A 26491-nucleotide genomic window follows, 5' to 3' on the forward strand; every position below is an offset into this window, starting at 1 on the left:
ACTACTGGCACCTCTGGTGTTTCAATATACTGTTTAATAAAAGAACTAGTGGTTCTCTGTCTCCAAACTCTGAGCCTGACCGGTGGTCCCTCTCGGGATCTTCCCCCGGGGGCGTGGTCATCTGCCACCGGCCCAAGGATCCACCCACAACTATCCCAAACAATAACAGATTGCTAACTCCATGGATCCGGCACAACTCAATGCCTTGCAGGCCATACCGGGCCTGGCCCAGTGCACTGTGGAGCAGCAAGACACCTTGGAGAAACTTACTTCAGCGTTTCATCAGCTACACACACAGAAGGTTCAAGGCACAGCTTCCAACCATGAAGGTCAGTTACAGGAGGTAACTTTAAACACTGCTGTACCACTGGCGGCTCCAATCAGTTTTTCTGGAGAAATCCAGAAGACCCGGGGCTTTTTAAACCAATGCTGCATGCATTTTGCCTTACAGCCATCATTGTTTCCTACGGCTCTCTCCAAGACTACCTACATCCTTTCATACCTGGATGGTAGGGCCTTGTCTTGGGCATCTACCTTGTGGGAATGCAAGGACCCCATTTTGCAGGACATAGAAGGATTTATGGACTTGTTTAAATCTGTTTTCGAAGACCCTGCTCAAACTTCTGTAGCCAGTTCTGCTTTGGTTGAATTGAAGCAAGGCAACAGGTCTCTGGCTGAATTTGCCATAGATTTCAAAACTCTTACAGCGGAACTCAGCTGGGACCCCAAATGTCTCAAGACTCTCTTTTATAGAGGCCTGGATACCTGTTTAAAGGACGAGCTGACTGCTCGTGAAACACCTGACTCGCTGGATGAATTAGTAGCCTTGGCCATTCGGATTGATCACCGGCTCCGGGACAAGGTGAAGGAACTCCGGCCTAAGGTGTTACCTGGGTTGAAACAGGCTAGTGCTGCATCTGCACCTCAGATGGTTCCAGGAATCCTTGCTGCTGATAAAGATGAACCGATGCAACTAGGACTGTTCTTAGGCCATACTGCGCCCTCTCCTCCGCTCTCTCTCCCAGTCTCCTTGACCTACGGACCGGTCACGGTTCAGACTCCTGCCCTAGTGGACTCAGGGGCAGGAGGCAACTTCATTCTCAGACATCTAGTGGAATACTTGAGGATCCCCCTCATCAAATTAAAAGATCCACTACTGTTATCCTCCATTCACGGAGAGCCCTTACCGGGCAACATGACTTGCCAAACCGTACCAGTTACTCTCCGCACCGAAGCTCTCCATACGGAATCACTCTCCTTCTTTGTACTGGAAAAGGCCATGCACCCTATCGTCCTGGGGTTACCCTGGTTACAAGTGCACCAACCCCAATTTCACTGGGCATCCTTGGATCTCTCCCGCGGGGGCCCAGAATGTCATGGGAAGTGTCTTCAGGAGATCTCGCCTATCATGTGCATGCTTACGACTCCAGTGATGCCAGGGCTGTCGCCCCAATACACATCCTTCGGGGATGTATTCTCCAAAGAAGCGGCTGGTATTCTTCCTCCACATAGACTTATGACTGTGTCATAAGACTGAAGCCCAACACTGAGCCACCGAAGGGTAGGGTGTACCCTCTTTCAGCTCTTGAGAATAAAGCAATGTTGGAATACATTGAACAAAATCTCCAGAAGGGCTTTATCCGACCATCAAAGTTGCCGGCCAGCGCAGGCTTTTTCTTTGTGGGGAAGAAGGATGGTACCCTATTGTCCATGTATCGATTACCGAGGTCTAAATGAAATCACACTCAAAGACCGTTACCCCTTGCCATTAATCTCGGAGCTGTTTGACAGGCTGCAAGGGGGCCAAGATATTTTCAAAGCTTGACCTGAAGGGGGCCTACAACCTCATTCGCATTCGGAGCGGCGATGAATGGAAAACAGCCTTCAATATGCGAGACGGCCACTTCGAGTATCTTGTAATGCCGTTCGGGTTGTACAATGCACCCGCCATTTTCCAAAATATGATGAACGACATCTTGCGGGACCTGCTGTACAAGAATGTTGTGGTCTACCTGGACGACATACTAATATTCTCCCAGGATTTGGACACCCACATTGCAGATGTCAAGCAAGTACTCCACCATCTTCGCGAACACCAGCTGTACGCCAAACTCTCTAAGTGTGAATTTCACAAAGACTCAGTGCCTTTCTTAGGCTACATCGTGTCAAAAGAAGGCTTCCAAATGGACCCTCACAAACTTGAAAGTATCAAGAATTGGTTTCAACCTACCATCCTGAAGGCTTTAAGGAGATTCCTGGGGTTCACCAATTACTATTGAAGTTTATAAAGAATTATTCTTCTTTAACTATACCCTTAACTGCAATGACTCGCAAGGGTGCCAGCGCTTCAAAATGGTCAGTGGAGGTCATTTCCGCATTCGAGAAATTAAAGACTGCCTTTTCCACAGAACCATGCTTGCGGCATCCAGACCCCAACAAGCCCTTCATAGTAGAAGTTGATGCTTCATATGTGAGGGTAGGGGCTGTGTTGAGCCAACCTGGAGACTCGAAAGCCTTACATCCCTGTTCATTCTTCTCACGAAGATTCTCTCTAGTCAAGAAAAACTATGGGATCAGCGATAAAGAGCTCTTGGCAATAAAGCTTGCATTCGAGGAATGGCGGCCTTGGCTCGAAGGCGCTCAATATCAAATAACCGTATTCACAGATCATAAAAACCTAGAGTATCTTCGCCACGTACGTCGTCTGAATTACAGACAGGCCAGATGGTCATTATTCTTTAATCATTTCGATTTTGTGCTCAGGTTTCGCCCTGGAGATCGAAACACCAGAGCAGACACTCTGTCACGCTCTTTCCATTCAGAGGATGTACCCGATAAGCCACAGCACATAATTGACCCGAAGAAAATCCTCTTGGCATCCACACAGTCTGTGCCCGCTGGAAAAACTATCATCCCAAAGAAACTCAGGAAGAAAGTGCTGTTTTGGGCGCACGATTCCAAGCTGGCTGGCCATCCTGGTCAACACCGTACCCTGCTCAAGATACAGGAGCTGTATTGGTGGCCTACTATCAAAAAGGATACCTATTCCTACGTGGCATCCTGCACCAATCGTGCTAAGGACAAACCTGCTTCTGGACAACCGTGGGGTCAGATACAACCATTGCCAGTTCCGGATCGGCCCTGGTCACACATCGCTACTGACTTTGTAGTCGATTTACCTACTTCCGGAGGAATGAATACCATCTGGGTGACTGTGGATCAATTTAGCAAGATGGCACACTTCATGGCGCTCCCTGGCATACCCTCAGCCTTGGAGCTTGCAAAGCTCTTCATAACGCACTCCACGGCCTACCTTCACACATCGTATCCTACCATGGGTCCCAATTCACGGCACGGTTTTGGAAGGCCTTGTGCAAGTTATTCAACATTACTCTGGATTACCCTTCAGCCTACCATCCGCAGTCGAATGGCCAGACGGAACGGATGAATCGTATGATGAAGCAGTTTATTCGAGCCTATGTCACATCCCGTCAGAATAACTGGGCCGAATTGCTTCCATGGGCTGAATTTGCCATCAACTCTCATCCAGCAACATCTACTGGACAGTCACCATTTGAAGTGGTTTATGGACGTTCCCCAACTCCGCCACTTCCACTGAAGCTCTCAGTGATGTCCCCAGCAGTACAATCCACTGATGATATCCATAAACCGTTGGTTCAGACAAAGGACATGCTAATCAAAGCGAGTGACCATGCTAAGAAGTACTACGATGTGCACCATTCGCAAGCTCCAGTCTTCAAGCCAGGAGACAAGGTCTGGTTGTCAAACAAGCACCTCAGACTGAAACTACCCTCCTCTCGGTTTGCTCCTCGCTATGTGGGACCATTCTCAGTCCTTCAACTTATTGGCAAAGTCACCTACCGTCTGAAGCTACCACCTGGTCTCCACATCCATAATGCTTTCCACGTTTCACTTCTGAAACCGCTCATTCTCAGCGAATTCTCTTCCAAATCTCAAGACCTACTTGTCATCAATGCAGAAGACGACTTAGAATTCAAAGTCGAAGAGATTCTGGATGTTCATAAAAGAGGCAATACTTTTGAATACCTTCTGAAATGGGAAGGTTTTGGCCCCGAAGAAAACTCTTGGGAGCCTCAGACCAATATCCTGGACAAAGAGATGCTTCGTCAGTTCCACATCGTGCATCCTTCAAAACCCAAGCCTGGTACCCGAAGAGGAAATCGCCCATTGAAGGGGGGTACTGTTGCAACCATCGCTGCCAGACATCTCCACCCCCCCACCCACCTTACCTCTGTGGCGACTCCCTCTTTGCTTGTTGGATGTTTGGCTGCCGCGGAGTCATCTTGCCGTCCTCTGGCGTCCCCGGACCAGCAAGATGCTGCACTCCGTCATGTTTCCCAGAAGCCTAAGGGCGAGCGTGCGGCCCCGATTCAAGCACCAGCAGTGGCACAAACCTCAGGGGCGTCCCCCTGAGATGACTTCATCCGCACCGGATATTTAAGGTCTCTGAATTCGCTAATAAATCAAGTTAGCAAGAAAAGGAAAGGTTTTCTTATGCTCCTAGCTACTCTGCCTCCTCAGACTTACCAGGGGTACCCCACTCCTCGGGGGCCTCGTTTCTCTTTTGCCTTTCAGGTCGCAGTCTGGAACTGGTACTCACTCCTCGAGGGCCCACGTTCTCGGACCTGCTTCTGAATACCACTTCTGCCAGGAAGTCATCGCTGCCTACAACACCAGTGAGTTACCCTCCTTCTCTCAGAGCTTTCCCTGGAACCAGGTACTCGCTCCTCGAGGGCCTAATCCATTCCAGCTCCTGGGCAGCTTCAAGAGACTATTGTGTGAGTGTTACCATCAAGGTTCTATTCCTGAACTCTGCATACCCTGCCTACTCACTATACTTAGTTTCTCTACAGCTCTGCCATCCTGGCATCGCTGTTCCAGTATCTGAGGGACTATAGCCCAGCTAGGCACTTCCAGCTCACTACTGCCACCTCTGGTGGTTCAATATACTGTTTAATAAAAGAACTAGTGTGTGTCTGTCTCCAAACTCTGAGCCTGACCAGTGGTCCCTCTCAGGATCTTCCCCCGGGGATGTGGTCATCTGCCACCGGCCCAAGAATCCACCCACATCTATCCCAAACAATAACAAAGAGAGAGGAGACACTGGAAAAGGAGTTAGAAGATGATAGATGGAGGAAAGAGAAAACAAGACTGAGACCAATACGAATAGAAAATTAAAATGTCCAAACAACAAAGGGAGAAAAAAGCATTTTATTTTCAGTTTAGGGATTGGAATATGTCATATTTTGAACGTGCATCTCCAATATATTTGTATTTTGCTCACTACAAATAGGAAATGCATTTCTGTTTCAATTTCTTCAGTGTTTTACTGTATGCAGAGTCTGGCTTTGTGGGATTTCTATTTCAGTTTTTGCCAAAACATTTCTAACTGGTTATCACTTATTCTGTATTTGGTGAAGGTCTGCCTATGATACAGGTGAGGTATTCTGTTAGTGTGTAGTTTCCATGTAGGAATGTATAGCAGTCCAGCTTGTTTTCTTTTTCTAGTATGAGATGTACTGCTGTTCAGGGGCCTGTTGTAATATTTACTGTGCTACCTTTTCATGGATAAGGTTGTTGTTAGGGATGTGGACCCTTGTCTCGAGGTAGACATCTACCATCGATTGGCAAGGCCTCTGGACAGGAAGAAGTTGAATGAAGACTTCACCCTGGAAGCAAATAATCCCCCCGGGAGGAGCCCGTAGGGATCCGGCCGCTTAGGAGACTCCTCTGAAGACTGAAGAAAGGTCTGGATGCAGGCGCCTCCTGCCGGTCGTGGGTTCCAGATGGCTGGCGCCTCCAGCAGGTCGTAGAAGTCTGAGGACAAAGTCGTAGAAGAGTCAAAAGCCGGTCCAGGGGTTCGGTACACAGACGAGGTCAAGATACAGTCCAGAGTCTGAACAGGAGAATGGTCCAGAGCCGTACCAGGGTCAAGCCAGGAGAAGGGTCCAATGCCGTACCAGGGTCAAGCCAGGAGAAGACACGTCCACCAGTCCAGAAGTCAATAGCCAAGAATCAATTCACGGAACAGGGAAGCAGAGAGGGACGAAGAACCACGAACAGAGAACGCTGGAGCAAGCTCAAGGCAGGAACCTCAATACCAAGGCAAGGTCTGAGACCCAGACCTTGCCTTAAATACAGGATGTTGGGGGCGGAGTCTCAGGGAGAGCCATGACAGTTTCCTGTCATGGCTCCTTTAAGAACCATCTTCAGCCGCGCGCGCGGCCCTAGAGGAAGAGAGGAGTGGAGTTGAATCCGTGGAGCCAGCCAGCCGGACCCGAAGCAGTCGTGACTGCAAGAACGGAGCAGAAGGGCAGCCTGCCCCGCCGGAGCCCTGGACGACACCCGAAGTCTCGGGTAATTACTCCTGCAGCACCCGCCGGCCTTGGTCCACTACGGCCGGCGGCCATGACACCCGGCCCCGGTCGCGGCTTGCTGCGGCCGGCGGTGCTAACAGTTGTTTCTGTTTAAGTCTGGCAGTTGATGTGTTATGGTATGGCAGGTTTGCTCTATTCATTCAGTGTGCATTCTTTGCAAGGTTTTGTTTTACTTAACAATGTTTTTTGGTAGCAAAGGGACTCTATCATGCAGTTACTGATGTTTGAATGTGTGAGGCCATGTAATCAGCTGAGTTTGCATGCTCAGATGTTAGATTGAAGCTGGCAGAAAGAGGGCTACACAGCTGAAATGGGCTGCTCTCCTCCTGTTGGTGGAAGGGGAAGAAGGGTAGAATTGTGCAAAATTTGATTTGGTGTACCACAAGGTTTGAGCAAACCTGAAAGTGTGCCATGAAATAAAAAAGGTTGAAATGCACCATTACTTTATTTCTCTTTTGAGGTGGTCAATGTTAATTTCATTGATAATGTGCTATTGGGGGGGGGGGGGGGGGGGGTAACACACCACCAACAGTGCCTAGGGGTGACAAAAACTTAAATCCGTCCCTGATGGTGGGGGTACAGGCGAACCAGTGATTCCAACTAGGCTCACAAGTTAGTATTTTCAAAACAATATACATACACTTTATATAATTCCTGCCTCTGTGTTTAATTCTGGGTGTTTATTCATGCAGTGTCAAAATTATTTTGCACATAAAACATATGTATTTAGGTTTATAAAACGGGTAGAGATAGTATGCATTTTCTTTGAAATATATTCCACTGCTGCTTCTTGTGACATTGGGCAAGTCACTTTACCCTTCTTTGCCTCAGATGCAAACTTAGAGCCTAATTCACTAAGGCTTTTCTTCCATTCTGTCTCTATGGGAAAAAGTTTTAGCAAATAAAAAAAATGTGCATACTTTCAAAACAGAAATAGGCAGTATTTCATAAACTGTACATCCATGTATGCAAGTAAATGCTGTAGCACAAATAGATTTGAAAATTAGGGTCCTTGTTTGTAATTTAGATCAGAAAAAGTGCCTGCAAAAAAGGAGAAGCAAATCTATGTGGGCACTTTTTCCTTAGGCTATTTTCAAAGTAAAAGTATGAATGTACTTTTTCTTTGAAAATTGGTACAAAGAAAGTACTCATGGACTTTGCAGGAATGAAAACAGTTTGAAATTTGTTCCCTTTATGAATACAATGCTACTTATTGTGCATGATAAACCATTTTAGCATGCTTTTGGGGTTTTAGTTATTTGGCCCCAATGAACTCTCTTATGAACAATGTGTGCAGCAATGTAAAAAAAGGCTTTTTTTCTCATAGACCATGGGGCCGATGCAATAAGGGCACATAGAAAGCGACGCTGAATAGTCAGCACCCACTCTCTTAATGCGCGCATGGTGTCCCAAAGGGGGGGCACCATGCAATATTTAAATTAGGGGGTCGCGACCTTAGCGGCTCCTTCCTAGCACAACCCATCGCTGCTGCCTGTCTGCCAGTAATGAAAACGGCCCCCGATCGGCGGCCATTTTCATTACTGGCAGACGGCCGGTTATGAAAACAGACGCCAAGTTTACCGGCATCAGTCTTCATAACTCGGCGGTCTGCAGAGTTATTTTATTTTATTTTTTTTACTTTAAAAAAGAAATACAGAAAAGCAGTTTTTTCCTCTTTTCTGTACAGTGGGCCCTTGGGTTACGAACGGCTCAGGTTACTACCAACTCGGGTTACGATCAACATTCAAGGTTTTGGGTAATGAACAAATTTCGAGTTACGACCACAATTTTCGGTTTTGAGTTACGACCAAAATTCGCGTTACGACCCATGCCACGTGCATGCAGTTTTGTTTTTTTTCGCGGTTGTGTTGTAATTGGCCCGTTGTTACTGCCTATCACATTTTTTTGGTCTTGGAAGGCAGGATTTCAACAGAGATTGGATGGCTAGTGTTGCACGTGGGCAGACCCGGCACGGAAATGCAAACAGCAGCATCGGGGACAGCATGGGAGAACATGATCCAGACAGCATCGGAAAATGTATCGGGGAGCAGCATTGGGGAACAGCATCGGGGGACAGCACTCATCTGGCAAGGTACAGAAGAGTTTCTGGAGGGCCATAGATGTTCTCATAAGTGGTAGGGGAGAGGGGGAAAAGAGTATCTGGGGTTGGTGTTATTTTTGGTTGTACACATTTTTAGGTTTCTTATTTTTTTTTAATTCTTTTCCCTGCAGAACACCAAAGAAGTGGTAAAAATGGCCCCAAAGATAAAAAAAAGCAATAACTATTGAAAAGAAGAAGGAAATTGTGCAGAAATTTGAGAGTGGCGTTCGAATGACCAATCTTGCTCTCATATACTGCATGTCAAAATCTACCATTTCCACAATCTTGCAAAGAAAAGATTTGTACAAGGAAGTTAGAGTGGCTAGAGTTGTAACTCAAATTACCAAGCAACGATCAACCGTGATAGATGAGGTAGAAAGCCTATTGCTAGTGTGGATAAATGAAAGGCAGATGGAAGGTGATTGCCTATCTGAATGTCTAATCTGTGAAAAAGCTAGTGCTATAAATGCAGATATCATAAAGGATAAGCCATTACCAGGATAAGTCAATACCCAGAACCTTGGGAAATATTTTGTGCCAGTAAGGGGTGGTTTCATAATTTTAAAGCAAGAACTGCGGTTCATAGTGTAGCTAGGCATGGTGAAGCTGCCAGTTCAGATAAAAAGGCTGCTAAAAACTACATACCCCACTTCGAAGCAATGACACAGAAAAATGGATTTTCCTGTCAGCAAGTTTTCAACTGTGATGAAACTGGACCATTCTGGAAGAAAATGCCCAAGAGAACATAACATTATCCAGGAAGAAAAGAAAATGCCAGGCCACAAGCCAATGAATGATAGGCTAACCTTATTGCTATGTGCCAATGCGAGTGGTGACCTCAAGATAAAGCCTCTCTTAGTTTATCATTCTGAGACCCCTAGAGTGTTCAGAAAACATAATGTCATGAAGAATATGTTAGGGGTCATGTGGAGATCGAACTGAAAAACCTGGGTGACAAGAGTCCTTTTTATTGAGTGGATAAGGGAAGTTTTCTGTCCTACTGTGCAGAATTATCTGGAGGACAATGGCTTACCACTCAAGGCTCTCCTCATCATGGACAATGCTCCAAGCTCACCCACAAGACTTGGAAGACGAGTTGGCTGAAGAATTCCCATGGCTCACAGTATAGTTCCTCCCACCCAATACAACTCCTCTACTGCAGCCTATGGACCAGCAGGTCATAGCTAACTTTAAAAAGCGATACACCAAGGAACTGTTCAAGAAGTGCTTCCAGATGGTTTCAGATACGGATTTAACCCTTAAGGAATTCTGGAAGGAACACTACAGCATCCTTTCATGTGTGAGATTAATAGAGAAATCCTGGGCCAATGTCTCTCAAAGGACATTGAGATCTGCCTGGAAGAAAGTGTGGCCTAAAATTATAGAAGAGCGAGACTTCGAAGGAGAGGAGCCTGAGCCTGCAACTGACCCTGTGGTCAATGACACTGTCACTATAGCAGAGTCCATAGGCTTGCAGGTAGACAGTGCTGATGTGGAGGAACTGGTGGAGGAACACTCAGAGGAACTGTCTACAGAGGAACTTCAGCAACTTCTGGATGAGCAACAGAGAATGGCAGCTGAGGAGCTTTCTGAAGAGGAGGAGGAGCAACAATCAGCGCACCAAATTTCCTCTTCTGGAATCGAGGAAATCCTAAAAAAATGGACAGAGCTACAAACATTTGTAGAGAAGACATACCCAGACAAAAGAAAAGCCAATCATTGCATTCACTTGCTTAATGATAATGTCATGTCATACTACAGAACAGTGTTTGATTTATTTATTTATTTATTTAACAGCTTTTAACAGCTTTTTTAATATACCGGTGTTCGTGCGGGCACATCGCGCCGGTTTACAATAAACTTGAGAAAGGAGGAAAATTACAAAAAACAGGAAAAGACAGAAACAGACAACCTTAGACCAGTTTTTAGTTGCGAAAAGGTTGAGACCAAGTGAGCCAGAAGCAGGTACTAGTGGGCTACAGACCCCCCTCCAAGTAGGGAGGGGTCTGTAGCCCCTCCCTACTTGGGGGGGAGGGGCTACTTGGGGGGAGGGGATTTAAAAGGGCGCCCCAGACCGGAGGCGCAGTGTGACTACCTGCTGTCTCGTGAAGACCCAGAGGCTCACTGAAGACATCGCTGCTCTCTAACCTGGCGTTTTCTTTTTTTCTCCTGTTTCTCTCCTGTTTCTCTTTCTCCCCGCAGACGCTGCATCCAGACCGGAAGAGTCATCAAGGCCCCTCCCCCTTACCGACGCTGCTGACATGCTGACGCCGGAAGCACGTCAGGAGGGGATTTAAAAGGGGGCCCCGGACCAGAGGTACCGGGCGCCAAAGGGGCACGACAAAGGGGTATGCCCCTTTGTACGCCCCTTCGTATGCTTTCGTACGCTTAAGGTAAAATCAAAGGGGAAAAACTTTGGAAACACGCACCAGAATCAAGAAAGAATCAAGACAGGATGGAATCATTGAAAGGATGGGATGGATCAACAGCTCAACCCATAGAAACATGCACCATCAAAGGTAAGTACAGCAACAAACAACTATTTACAAAAATTAAAAGAAAGTTACAAATCCCTTGATAACAAAAAAACCAACCGAAATAATCTCATTAAAGTAAAGACAACCAAATATCCAACCACACTAAGCCTAAATAAACTATTAACCTTAACTTTCATTCTAGTAAATGCTCAATCTATAACAAAGAAATTTCCAATAATTACAGACCTACTATATGACATTAAACCAAATTTCATCGTTATCACCGAAACATGGTTAAAAAAATCTGATATTATCATTAAAAATCATATAGCACACAGAAACTATGTCATATTCTCAATTCCAAGGATAAATAAATGCGGAGGCGGCATAGCTCTAATTATTGAAAAATAATTTAAATGTAAAGTGATTCCAACAACACCCCCTCTAAACCATGAAATTGTACTATTTGATACCGAACACACTCAAATATGCGTTATCTATTGCCCACCCAGTTTACTTGACCTAAACGTATCCCCATTAATAGAATATTTAACAATAAACCTAAACACATCAAAACCAACCATCATAATGGGAGATTTTAACCTTCACATGGACGTGTTTCCATTATCAAATACATGCCAGACACTAAACGATATGATGGAAGCACTGGGGATTCACTTTAGTTACAGATAAACCCACACACAAAGCAGGTCACTCACTTGACCTAACATACATCAATCATAGCTTCCTTGAACACATGAATACTAGCTATAGTCAAATTCCATGGTCGGATCACTTTCTAATCCAGTCCGACATTAAATTCATAAAACCAAAAGAAATACAGAAAAATGAGCCCTTAGAATTTAAATATCATCCCCTCTTTATCCATGACATACTAAAAAACAAATTAGAAGAAAATCTAATAAACTTTAATCACAAAAACTGTATAGACACAACAACAGAATGGCTAACAAACACAAGTAAATTGGCAGACAACATTAACCCCACAAGAACTATACAAATACATGAGCCCAAACAAAAAAACCCTTGGTTTAACGAAAAAATAAAGGAAATCAAACAAAATCTGGGAAAAAAAAGAAAAAAGGTGGAAAAAAGACAAATCAGCAGTTAATTTAACCAAATTTAGGAAACAACTAGCCTATTATAAAAAAAAGTAATTCTTGACGCAAAAAAACAATTCTTTAGTTCAAAAATTGAAAAATTCTCAAATAACCCAAGAACACTACTCAACATAGTTAAAAATCTGACCAATGATAAAGCAGAGATTTATTTTTATTTATTTATTTATAATTTTTATATACAGACATTCTTACATTAAAATGCAAATCATACCGGTTTACATAAAACAGAAAAAGCAGGAAAAAATATTTCCATAGTCAAATACAGAGAACATTTATAATAAAATTGTTAACAAAGGCATAAGGTAGGAACTTGAAGATGCAGAGATGCCCCAAACTCCACAAGAATACAAGTGCAACAACTTAGCACACTATTTCTCAGACAAAATCACAAACCTTAGAGCTAAGATTCCGATCCTAACTAAACAGGAAATCAAAATGCAAAAAAGAGATGTAACACAATACTCCACATTTGACGAGGTATCACAAACCAAAGTAGAATCCATGATAAAAAAGTTGAACCCTGCACCTTATAAAATTGACACCATTCCCACCACAGATATAAAAAAACTAGCTGATATAACCTCCTACACATTAGCCAAAATAATTAATCTATCACTCAGTGAAGGAGTAATGCCAGACTCACTGAAAAATGCAATAATTAAACCAATTCTGAAAAAGAGAAACAGTGACCCAAACATCTTAAGTAACTATAGACCTGTTTCAAACTTGCCTATGCTCGCGAAATTAATAGAAAAAGCAGTACAAAAGCAACTATTTATTTATTTATTTACATGTTTTTATATACCGACCTTCCTCAAAAAAGACATCAAGTCGGTTAACAAAAACAAGCAGAACATCTAGACAATAACATACTCTACCCATCACAACATGGCTTCAGAAAACACTATAGCACCGAAACATTACTAATCTCTCTAACAGATAACATACTACGCGAATTTGATAGCGGAAAACACTACATCTTGATACTACTAGATCTGTCCACAGCATTTGACACAGTAAACCATAACACACTGTTAAAAAGACTGGAAGAAATTGGATTACAAAAGAAAACAATTGAATGTTTCACATCCTATCTTACAAATAGATCTTATCAGGTACAGATAAAAAACACAATATCAGAGAAGATCGACCTAAAAACAGGAGTCCCCCAGGGATCAGCACGCTCATCGACTCTATTTAACATTTACATGCTTCCCCTCTGCCACCTACTGGCAGGGCTAGGTATCATACACTTCATATATGCTGATGACATTCAACTAATTCTACCAGTTGAAGAATCAATTGAGAAAACACTGAATTTTGCAATGTTGTACCTAGACATAATAAAACAACTATTAAACCAAATGGAACTAGTAATTAACATAGAAAAAACAGAATTTATACACCTTGAACGAAAAAACACTAAGAATTCAAAATCCCATTAAACTTAAAAATGATAAATCAGTGGAGTTAACTGATAAGGCTAGAAACCTAGGAGTAACTATAGACACGGAACTCAGCCTTAAGCAACACATATCAATAAAAGAAAGAGAAGGCTATGCCAAACTAATGGTCCTTAGAAGACTAAAACCCTTATTAACTCAAGAACACTTTCGTACAGTACTACAAGCACTAATATTTGCTAGCACGGACTACTGTAACACACTTTTCCTAGGATTACCATATACCACAATCAGGCCACTGCAAATACTACAGAACTCAGCTGCCAGAATACTTACTGGAAAAGGCAGAAGAGATCATATCATCCAAACACTTGCGGATTTACACTGGCTCCCAATAGAACAAAGAGTGCAATTCAAAACACTATGCACAATTCATAAACTAATAAATGATGAAAATGCTGCCTGGCTAAACACTGCACTATGATTACATGTCCCTCAAAGAAATCTCAGGTCGGCCAATAAAGCACTGCTAACCATACCCTCAGTCAAAACATTAAAGTTGACCCAAGTTAGAGAGAGAGCACTATCTTTGGCAGGACCATTATTATGGAATACATTACCACTTGAGCTAAGACTAATGAAAGAATTAAAACTCTTCAAAAAAAGCTTAAAAACTTGGCTCTTCAAAAAAGCATTTCACAGTGAGATCGCTGAATAACAACAAATACATACAGCTGAAAGTCACTTATAAAAAAGCAGAATTGATTATTTTATTATTTTACTCATAATAAATTTTAAATTAAAAAGAGTATACACATATATGATTATCCAATCATATAAATAGTAACTCCAACCCACTTCTCATTTAGAGTATATTATTGAACTATGTAACCGTAAAATATTGGCACCCTATGGATAGCTTAGAAACCAAACCAAACCTATTTCGTGCCTAAATATAAACCGTTGTGATGGTGCATTACTAAACGACGGTATAGAAAAGTTTTAAAATAAATAAATAAATACAACCATTTTATATTATAGAAATGGTTAGGTAAGGGGTGCTTTTGGAGGTTCGGAACACATTATTGGTTTTCCCATTATTTCCTATGGAAAAAATAGTCTTGACTTATAATCATCTTGGGTTACAACCAGCCCTCTGAAACCAATTGAGTTCATAACCCAAGGGCCCACTGTACTTCTTTTCAATGCGTTCACTATTAACACCTGCTTCAGGCAGGTGTTAATATTTCAGCGATAAATGTGCGTCTGAGATGCACATTTATCTTTTTGCATTGGGAGTGAATGAGTATGTGATGAGCGCCATCTCATTCACTCCACATTAGATGCGCATTAAATAGGCGCTAATCCCCTTATTGCATTAGGGGATTGATTAGCGCCTATTTTACCCACATCTAACTGCTCGTCAAGAGTGCGCTTGGTTATTGCATCAGCCCCCATGGAAGCTGCCCATTCACCTAACCAAGTAAAGCCAAGTCATAACACAAAAAGTAAAGCAACTGCCCCCACGATAATGTTGGAAGCAGGGAAGATGGAGGAAGAAGAAGATGGTTAACAAAGAGAAAAAGTTGCTAAGTGAGCTATAAAGCTTTGATAATGATGTTTTATTATGACTGGACTAAATATATCACCTTTTACTGGATGGGGCTCTTAACCCCTGGAAAAAAGGGTGTATCTGAGACCACTCAACAGCAGCATTTTTCACTACCGCAAACAGCATCAGTTACAGTGCCATAGAATCCATTAAAAAGTTGTTGACTCTTACATGCTATAATACGTGACTGTTGGCAATGAGGCCCCACGGGAAATCATGTGTTATGGCATATGGGGGTTCCACAATATTTTAGCAGATGACATTTCAGCTCCCAAGGAACCTGTGTCTAGCACTCTCAGCAACAGGAGGGCACTATAGGATAGGGTCTTCAAGATGTCATAAAGAGCGGCTCATACGTCGGCCCCACAAGCTCCCTCACTTATCCCTGTCACAGGACTAGCTCCTCTGTGGCCAAGAAGCTGCCTCCTGTGACCAGGGCCACTTCGCACCTCTTGTGCATTGATGATGCGGCTGAACACCGCCATCTTCAAGCTCTTCCAGGCCCTTCACTTAGGTACATCTGCCCTGACCTTCACCTGTCTCCAACTCCATTAATCTGCTGCTTGCCCTGACTCCGGTGTGCCTTTGGACTTTGACTCTCTTCACCACCCTAGGACCTACCTAAGTCCAGCCGGCCGCCAGAACCTAAGGGCTCAACCTGCGGGAGAGGCAGCTGGTATAAGTGAAGCTCCAGACTGTGCCACTACAGGGTGCATTCGCCAGCTGTTTGTGTAGGCCTCATAGGTTTTTCCTACAAGGCTGCATCAATTATGCCGCAGCACAAAGGGCTCACACCCCCACTATATAACACAATTTGCTGAGGCCATGAGCCTGGCTTACTCGCCTTCAGTCTCCGTTATTGTCGGCTTAGTACACCAGCTCCAACAGCAGCATGATCAGTGGAACACTATGGACAGGTACCTTCAGGGCATGGTGGCCTGGTGTGGTTCGGCTTCTGCTCCAGCACCTGTAATATGGTCTACTACTCCCATGCTTCACCTGCCTTCACCCCCAGGTACAAAGGAGATCCACTGAAATACAGAGGCTTTCTAAATCAATGTTGGAAGCAGTTCGAATTGCAGACACCCTTGCTTCTGACAAATCAAGTCAAGGTGACTTATATTCTTTCTTTGTTGGGCAGTTCTGTCTTGGCCTGGGCCTCACCCCTTTGGGAAAGGGATGATGCATTCTTGAGGGGCCTGATACACTTCCTGAAAGAATTCCAGCAAATTTTCAATGAGCCCAGTTGCACAGCTTCTAAAGCATCCAAACTCCGGCATGTTAGAGAAGGCTCTTGGTCTATGGGAGCTTATGCAGTGCTTCCGCACCCTGGCTTCTGAACTTCAGTTGGGCAGTGACAGCCTGATTGTAATTTTCAGACAAGAACTCTTGGAGTGCATTAAGGACTAGCAGGCTGCTCAGGACCTGCTGGATACCTTGGAAGGCTTACTTAGCCTAGCCATGCAGCAAGAAGTGAGGTTCTAGGAAAAGGCCAGAGAGATAGTCTTGGTTTGCTGCCCCATCCGCCTTACTCTGAATATCCAGCACCCGGTAATCTCCCATTCGCCCCTGGAATGGGACAAGCACCAGTAGAAGCCATGAAGGTGGATTGTTTCAAGCTGTCAGCCAAGGAGAAGCAGAGGCATCATAACTTAAACCTATGTTTATATTGTGCCACTTCATGGAATTTCACAGGTCACTGCCCGAATAAACCGAGAAACTCAACCTAGACCTGGTGGGAAATGTCACTCTAGATCACCCCTGCACTTCTCCAGAACTGCTAGTACCAGTGTGTTTCTCTCTTGGAAACATTCTTGTTGATGTTCTTGCCTTCCTGGATACCGATGCCGGTGTCAGCTTCATCCATGAGGCTTTGGTCCATCAGTACTGGATACAGACAGTTCCCTTGGATATTCCTCTCTCACTCATCCATATATGGAGCACCCTTGCCTGGACAAGTTACATGAGCCACTGTACCACTTACTATGCTTTCTGAATGGAAAGCAAATTAGTCTCTACGTTTTGCCTAAAGCAGTCAATGAAGTCATCTTGGGCCTGCCATGGTTCGGACTCCATCAGCCCCACATTGACTGGGCCACATTACAAATTGCTGAATGAGGCCCTATCTTGATCAATGCCTCACCAAAGGTTCGCCTGTAGTACCCTCGACTCAGATATCTACTCCAGAGCTCCTGGGACTGCCGTCCCAATATAGCAAGCTTGCAGATGTGTTCAGTAAACAACAAGAGGAGGTCCTGCCATCTCACTACTCCTACAGTTGTGCCATAGACTTGGTCTCTGGCAAGGTACCACCCAGGAGGAGAGTCTCTGCCCTGGAAACAAAGGCAATGACTAAATGTATTAAAGAGAATTTGGACAGAAGCTTCATCCAAGTGAGCACCACCATGTGTGCAAACTGTGCAATTGCATAGGCTGGCACACCCAGTGGGGCAGTGTCAGGCGCAAGGAGAGGCCCATCTGCCATCGGTGGACCTGATCCCACCAGCAGTGGAAAAAGCAGGAGACCACAGCAAAAGAGGAAGCCTATCCTGCAGCTCCTCCTCATACATTATCTCCTCATCACGGTGCTAGCACTTCCTGTATTCTCATCTCGCGATGCACGAGATGAGAATACAGGAAGTGCTAGCACCACAAGTGTTGAATTATCATGAGGCCAGCACATGAAGAAGAGCCACAGAATGACTGCTCTCCACAAAGAAGAGGTAGAGGATGGCAGCAGGAGGAGGAGGTATGACCCTTGGACCTTGATTGCCTGGTCTACATGTGTGTGTGAGTGAATAGGAGGCTGCCTGGAATGAGTGGGTGTGTGAATGGGAGCCTGCATGGGATGTGTATATGTGTGTGTGTGTGAATGGGAGCCTGCCTGAGATGGGTGTATATGTCTTTTTATGTGAATTGGGAGCTTGCCTGGGATGGATGGGTGGGTGTGTGTGTGAATGAAAGCCTGCCTGGGATGGGTGTGTGTGTGTGTGTGCATATGCATGCATGGGAACCTTCCTGAGATGGGCAGAGTGGTGTGTGTGTGAGAATGGGAGCCTGTTTGGGATTTGGGTGGATGTGAATAGGAGCCTGCTTGGGTTGTGTGTGTGTGATAGAGAAAGAGAGAATAGGAGCTTCCTGGGTTGGGTGTGTGTGTGTGTGTGAGAGAGAGAGAGAGAGAGAAAATGGGAGCTGCAGGTGGATTCCAACTTTCCAGCAGCTGAAATGAAGATGAGGGCCTGGGGCTGCTGGCAGATCCCAACCAAAGAAGAGCTGGAGACATCTGCAGATTTGACTGAGAGGGAATGTATGTGTGTATGAGCTTGTGTGTGTATATAAGAACATAAGAACTTGCAATACTGGGTCAGACCAAGAGTCCATCAAGCCCAGTATCCTGTTTCCAACAGAGGCCAAACCAGGCCATAAGAACCTGGCAAGTACCCAAACACTAAGATCCCATGCTACTGATGCCAGTAATATAAAAGGCCATTCATTAAGTCAACTTGATTAATAGCAGTTAATTGACTTCTCCTCCAAGAACTTATCCAAACCTTTTTTAAACCCAGCTACACTAACTGCACTAACCAGACCTCTATCATATCCCCCCTCAGCCATCTCTTCTCCAAGCTCAACAGCCCTAACCTCTTCATCCTTTCCTCATAGGAGAGCTGTTCCATCCCCTTTATCATTTTGGTCGCTCTTCTCTGTACCATCTCCATCGTAACTATATCTTTTTGGAAACATAGAAACATAGAAATGACGACAGAAGAAGACCTCACACTTTTTTTTCTTCTCATACTTATCTGTTTCTCTTGGCTCTTAGTAACCTTTTGATTCTATTTCCCTTCCACCCACACCATTAATGTAGAGAGAATGTTGAGATGCGGCAACCAGAATTGTACACAGTATTCAAGGTGCGGTCTCACCATGGAGCGATACAGAGGCTTTATGACATTTTCCGTTTTGTTAAGCATTCCGTTTCTAATAATTCCTAATATTCTGTTTGCTTTTTTTGACTGCTGCAGTACACTGAGCCAACAATTTCAAAGTATTATCCACTATGATGCCTAGATCTTTTTCCTGGGTGGTAGCTCCTAATATCAAACCTAACATCATGTAACTACAGCAAGGGTTATTTTTCCCTATATACTAAAGACTAAAGAGGTTAGGACCTTTCAGCTTGGAGAAGAAACGGCTGAGGGGGGATATGATGGAGGTGTTTAAAATCATGAGAGGTCTAGAACGGGTAGATGTGGATCGTTTTTTACTCTTTTGGATAATAGAAAGACTAGGGGACACTCCATGAAGTTAGCATGTGGCACATTTAAAACTAATTGGAGAAAGTTCTTTTTCTCTCAACACACAATTAAAGTCTGGAATTTGTTGCCAGAGGATGTGGTTAGTGCAGTTAGTATAGCTGTGTTTAAAAAAGGATTGGATATGTTCTGGGACAAGAAGTCCATTACCTGCTATTAATTAAGTTGACTTAGATAATAATCACCGCTATTACTAGCAACGGTAACATGGAATAGACTTAGTTTTTGGGTACTTGCCAAGTTCTTATGGCCTGGATTGGCCACTGTTGGAAACAGGATGCTGAGCTTGATGGACCCTTGGTCTGACCCAGTATGGCATGTTCTTATGTTCTTAAGGTCCTCCTGCAATGTATCACAATCCGCTTGCGATGTAACTACTCTGAATAATTTTGTATCATCTGTGTTTCCCACTCCCACTAATCCATGACAATCTCAGAGTGACTGGAAAGCAAGAGTTCCCAGGTATGGAGAACGTGAATTTTTAGAATCCTTTTTAGTTTTATTTTTCAGGTGTTATTTGATGTGTCTGCTGTTTTGAAATATTTTATTGGGGTTTGGAACATTTTTTAAAAAACTTGAAATAATATTATTAATATGTTTTTAGTATTATGATTATGTATTTATTTTATTTCTTGATGATGTTTGAGGATTGGTGATGGTTCTGTTTTTTCATTCTTGCACTGCATAGAGTATCTGGCTTCTCGCGGTTTCCAGTTCAGTTTTTGAATGCACATTTGTATTTCTACTTTATGGTTGCTCAATTCTGTATTTGGTGAGGGTCTGTTTATGTTCTGCATGTGTGACTGAGGTAAGGCATTTTCCTAATAGAAAATATATTAGTGTATTCGGGTTTTCAGAGGGTCAAGCTCACATCCAACACACATCAATAATAAGGCTAATACCAAATGGGTTACAAGTGTCTTTTTTGCAGGGATTTCTGGTCAGCATCACAGCAGTGCATGTAAATATAATGTAAGTGATACTTTTACCACAGAATACTGTACTTTGATTTTTTCATGTAAAATATAAATGCATCACTCTTAACTGTGTCTATGGAATGGGGAGGGGGCATTGTGCAAGGCTATAAGATTTGCCTAGGGCACCTAATACTCTTGCACCAGCCATGGGTTCAGGGGGTTGGTGATGGTGTCAGTTTTCAAAGCTTGCATCACTGAAGGGAGCTAGGCTTTTTTTGGGTGGGCCCAGGACAGAGAATGAATGAATGAGGTGGGGGGGGGGGGGCACAGTAAATGTTCACTCAGGGCAGCAAAAAAAGTTAGAACAGGTCCTGGCTTTATCTGACCCTCTTTGTCTCCTGCCAGGGCTGGATTCTTCTTTGTAGGGAAGAAGGACGGATCATTGTGTCCTGTAATGACTTTCGTGGACTTAACTCCATTATGAAGAAGAACCGCCATCTTCTTCCCTTGATCTCTGAGCTCTTTGACTGCCTTCAGAGCGCTCATATATTTACCAAACTGGATATTTCGAGGGCATACAACCTGATCAGAATCCAAGAAAGTGATGAATGAAAGATTGCCTTTAACACCTGTGATGGACACTATGTATACCTAGTGTTGCCCTTTGGGTTGTGCAATGACCCAAAATCTTCCAATTTATGATCAACGAGGTCTTCAGGGATCTTCTCTACTCCAATGTGGTAGGTTACCTGGATGATATCCTAATCTCCTCTAAGTCCTTGATGAAGCATCAATATCATGTGAAAGAGGCCCTCCAGAGACTCCGTGAACTCCACCTCTACACCATGTTAGAGAAGTGTGCCTTTGAACAGGAAGAACTTCCCTTCTTGGGATATATCATCTCTCGCCAAGGCCTATATATAAGAACATAAGAACATGTCATACTGGGTCAGACCAAGGGTCCATCAAGCCCAGCATCCTGTTTCCAACAGTGGCCAATCCAGGCCATAAGAACCTGGCAAGTACCCAAAAACTAAGTCTATTCCATGTTACCGTTGCTAGTAATAGCAGTGGCTATTTTCTAAGTCAATTTAATTAATAGCAGGTAATGGACTTCTCCTCCAAGAACTTATCCAATCCTTTTTTAAACACAGCTAAACTAACTGCACTAACCACATGCTCTGGCAACAAATTCTAGAGTTTAACTGTGCGTTGAGTAAAAAAGAACTTTCTCCGATTAGTTTTAAATGTGCCACATGCTAACTTCATGGAGTGCCCCCTAGTCTTTCTATTATCCGAAAGAGTAAATAACCGATTCACATCTACCCGTTCTAGACCTCTCATGATTTTAAACACCTATCATATCCCCCCTCAGCCGTCTCTTCTCCAAGCTGAAAAGTCCTAACCTCTTTAGTCTTTCCTCATAGGGGAGCGGTTCCATTCCCCTTATTTTGGTAGCCCTTCTCTGTACCTTCTCCATCGCAATTATATCTTTTTTGAGATGCGACGACCAGAATTGTACACAGTATTCAAGGTATGGTATCACCATGGAGTGATACAGAGGCATTATGACATTTTCCTTTTTATTCATCATTCCCTTTCTAATAATTCCCAACATTCTGTTTGCTTTTTTGATTACCGCAGCACACTGAAACAACGATTTCAATGTGTTATCCACTATGACGCCTAGATCTCTTTCTTGGGTTGTAGCACCTAATATGGAACCTAACATTGTGTAACTATAGCATGGGTTATTTTTCCCTATATGCATAGATCCAGACAAGTTGAAAGACATGTTGGAGTGGGCCCGGCCCTTGAGCCTCAAGACGCTGCGGCACTTCCTGGGGTTTGCAAATTACTATAGGCAATTTATTCATGATTACTCTACCTTGGCAGCCCCACTCACAGAACTTACCAAAAACTGACCACAGATATTATCCAAGCATCTCAAAGAGGAGTTTACCCTTGATCCATGACTACATCACCCGGACCATTCCAAGTCATTTATTCTGGAGGTATATGCGCTCACCCCTGGGGTAGGTGTTGTTCTCCTACAGCATAACCATAAGGGTACCCTCTTGACTTGCTCCTATTTTTCAAAAATATTTTCTCTGGCAGAGAAGAATTATACCATTGGTGAACATGAACTGCTACCAGTTAGGCTACTCTTAATAGAAAAGCAACACCTGCTAGAAGGAGCCAAGCATCCAGTAACTATATGGTTCACAAAATCTAGAAGAAAAAAGGTGAGCTGCGAAATAATATTGTAATGGTCAATAAACTTGACAATGGAGGTAATAAACCAAATAATAAAATGCTGTTTGCCTTTAAGATATGTACACAGCAATCTTTATTGGAAACTCTGTCCCTCAATACGGGATAGTGTTTCACATGGGCTGCATCAGGAGGGACAGCTTACATAAGAAAGTTTTGTCTTTCTGCATAGTCAAAATATGTTTTAACACAGTTTCATAATGCCATGTATACCAAATTATTCCAAAAAGGTAGAGGTAACAGGTTAGAGAAGAATGAAAAGTTTAAATGTAAATGTAAATAATTGAATAATAATTAAATAATAATATAAATAAAAATAATATTAATAAAAATAATAATAATTAAATAATAATTGTAAATAAAAATGTAAATAATTAATTATGATGTTAACTTACTTATGTCTTTCTCTCTCTTCTCCTAGTTCCATTACCCTTGTTCATTGTAACTTCATTTCCTATGCACTAGTTTCAGTTTTATTGTTATCCTGCACTCCTTGTTCAAATGTAAACCGACATGATGTGAATTTATCATGAATGCCGGTATATAAAAAACCTAAGTAAGTAAATAAATAAATAAATAAAATCCATATACAGGAGAGTATTGGGTTTGAGGTAAATAGTAGATTTAAATCCAAATGAAGGGAAATTTGTGTCAAAAAACTTGGCATTTGAAATACAAAACGAATGCGGCTACAGCTATGTACATATCTTAAAGGCAAACTGCATTTTATTTGGTTTATTACCTTCATTGTCAAATTTACGTACCATATACAAGATTATTTTGCAGCATACCTTTTTTCTTTTTTATGACCTAGTGTGTTTGCTCTCCTATCCACAATCCTTTGTCACAAAAATCTAGAACATCTAATGCAAGCTCGGGCAAGCCCGCTAGTCAATGTTTTTTAATCAATTTGACTTTTAGTTGCCGTACCATCCCTCTGAGAGGAACTGGAGAGTCAATACCCTCTCATGTTCCTTTGATACTGAGGGCTCTCTGGAGTCTCCATGGCATATCATTGAGCCAGCAAATATCATGGTTGCTGCCACTTTCATAGTTCCCCCTGGGAAGATAGTGGTTTCCCGGCACCTATGGCAAAATATTCAATGGGCTGATGACTCCTGCTTGATGAGTCTTCCTAGTATCTACCGAACCTTGGAATTGACAGTCTGACACTATTGGAGGCCCCAGATGAAGGCCAACGTAAAGCGTTTTATAGAATCCTGCCCTATATGTGCTATGAATAACAATGTGCGAGCACGACCTTGAGGGTTATTACAGCCACTGTCAGCTCCCATGGACCCATTTGGCCACTGACTTTGTCACTAACCTTCCCCTCTCTGGTAGCAACACCACTATATGGGTAGTAGTGCATAAATTTTCTAAGATGGCTCATATTATGCCCCTCCTGGGCCTCCCATCCACAACTGAGTGGGCTAAACTCTTTGTCCAACATATCTTCCGTCTGCATGAGCTCCCTCTTCACATCCTCTCAGACCAGGGAGTTCAGTTCACAGCCCAATACTGGAAAGGCTTGTGCAGGATTTGGGAATATGCTGGATTTCACATCAGCCTACTATCCTCAGAGCAATGGACAAACCGGAAGAGTAAATCAGAGTCTCAAGGCTTTTCTACAAGCCTATGTGATAGCTTGTAGAAAAGCAGAATAACTGGGCATCTCTCCTTCCATGGGCCAAATACTGCCATAACCGCCACAAGAACAGTTCTACAGGGTCATCACCCTTTCAACATAGTATTCGGGTGCTATCCCTCTACATCAAGAACTATTCCAATCTCTGTCTCTTGTTCAGCAGCTAACCTGACTGGACAGAAACTGTAAGAACTTTGGCAGAAGACACACAGACTCCTAGAGCAAGTGGCGGAGTGTTTTAAAAAACACACAGGCAAGAAATGCTACCCAGTGCCTAGTTTGGCTCAGTACTAAAAACCTACATCTGAAGATGCCATTTTTAAAGTTTGCACCACAATTCATGGGCTCATTTCCCATTGAGCGACAATTGGGTCCTGTGTTTACAAGCTCAAATTGCCAGCATCTTTATGGATTCATGATATTTTTCATCTTGGCCAGGCAGACCGCCTTCAGACTATTAAAGTTGCCATGGAGGAAGAAATTCCATTCGAGGTCCAGGACATTTTAGATTCACGAAGAGTCCAAAACCAGCTACAATATCTTATTGCCTGGAAAAACTATGGACCCGAGGAAAATTCTTGGGAGCCAGCATCCAATCTACAAGCCCCCCCAACTCATATCTGAATTCCACAAAAGATTCCCTCATAAACCCAAGCCCAGAAGATGGGGGAGGGGGCTTTGTAGGGGGGAGATACTATCATAGCCACCTCATTAATCCTCGACGCAGCACCAGCTCCTCCATGGCTGGGAAGCTGCATCTTGTGACCAGGGCCAACCTCGCACAGCTCGCACATTGACACTGCAGATGGACACTGTTATTCTCCAGCTCCTCCCTTAGGTGTATGGTGCATGCCTATATTTAAAGGGTTTTTGGTGGGAATGGCACAGCTGTGCCCAGTGATTATGTCAGCAGGAATTCCCTACTTAATCGCAGCTCGCACTCCCTGTCATTACCTTAGGAATGGTCTCCTGCCTAGTAGAAGTGCACGTTGCCACAGTGTTCCAATGTTCCCAATTCCTTGCTCTCCAGCCTTTCTTGTCCAGCCTTGTCCTGTCCATCTTGTCCAGTGTCTGCTATGTGTCTTCATCCACCCTTGGCCTGACTCTCCAGATCTCGACTTCTTGCCTGGACCCGATTGCGATTGTCTGCCGCTTGAATCTGACCTCTTGCCTATATCTAATCATGATTGCCTGCTGCCTGGATTTGACCTCTTGCCTGGACCTGACCATCCACATTAGCTACTTGCGCTGACCTGTCTCCAATTACATTATTTATTTATTTACAAAATTTATATTCCACTGATCCAAAAATCTCAGTGGATCACAATTGTAGATACATAAATCATACATCATCAATGAACAAACAATTGCATTTTAACATTAGTCTGCTGCCTGCCCTGATCTCTATGTGCCTTTGGACTCTGACTCTCCTCACCACCCTAGGGAACCATCTAAGTCTTGCCTGCCACCAGAACCCAAGGACTTGATCTGCAGGGGAGGCAGCTGGTATAGGTGAAGCTCCAGACTGTCCTGTTATACAGCGCGTTTGCCAGCTGCCAGCATAGACCTCATGGGTTCATCTATGAGGCTATGTCAACTATGCCACAGCACAAATGACTCAGATCTCTGCTAACCATCATACAAGGGAATGGAATAAGTGAACTAATGGAGATTGAAAAAAACATAAGGTTGCACATAACAGAGAAAGTTGCCATCTTTTCAATTTTCTAGCTACAGTATGCGCAGTGATACACTAGGTGTTAGTTACAAAACTTATCTTCTTATTATGATTGAAGGTACATATTACTCTCAGGATCGGTGTATTAGGCTGAAATTGGTAGAACTGATGAGTGGCTAAGCACCATCAGAAGGAGAAAGAAAATAAACACATAAAAGCAATAAATAATGTAAATTAAATATACAAAAATGGCTAAAAAGTAAAATCACCAAATTAATTCTAGTGATCCAGCACTAATTCACAGAGGCAGCATCCTTTTATAAAATCACAAGGAACTGGGCAATGGAGACATGAGATACAATGTCATTAGCATATGCAGTGAATGAAGTAAATTTTTATCACTGCTAGGTGGGATATAATTAAAATGTAATAGCAGTTGTTATACATGATAACAGCCTGGAATAACAGTTGAAGGTCAGGAGAGCTGTGGGATTGTATTTTGAC

At 43.3% G+C, this 26491-nt stretch overlaps 1 protein-coding gene across 5 annotated transcripts in view; it reads right to left on the reverse strand.

Moving 5' to 3' along the window:
* TTLL8 (tubulin tyrosine ligase like 8) overlaps positions 1-26491 on the reverse strand; it is a 545909-nt gene that overhangs the window by 130985 nt on the left and 388433 nt on the right. The window lies entirely within an intron of this gene.

Source organism: Rhinatrema bivittatum, chromosome 9, assembly GCF_901001135.1.
Source record: "Rhinatrema bivittatum chromosome 9, aRhiBiv1.1, whole genome shotgun sequence".
NCBI lineage: Eukaryota > Metazoa > Chordata > Amphibia > Gymnophiona > Rhinatrematidae > Rhinatrema > Rhinatrema bivittatum.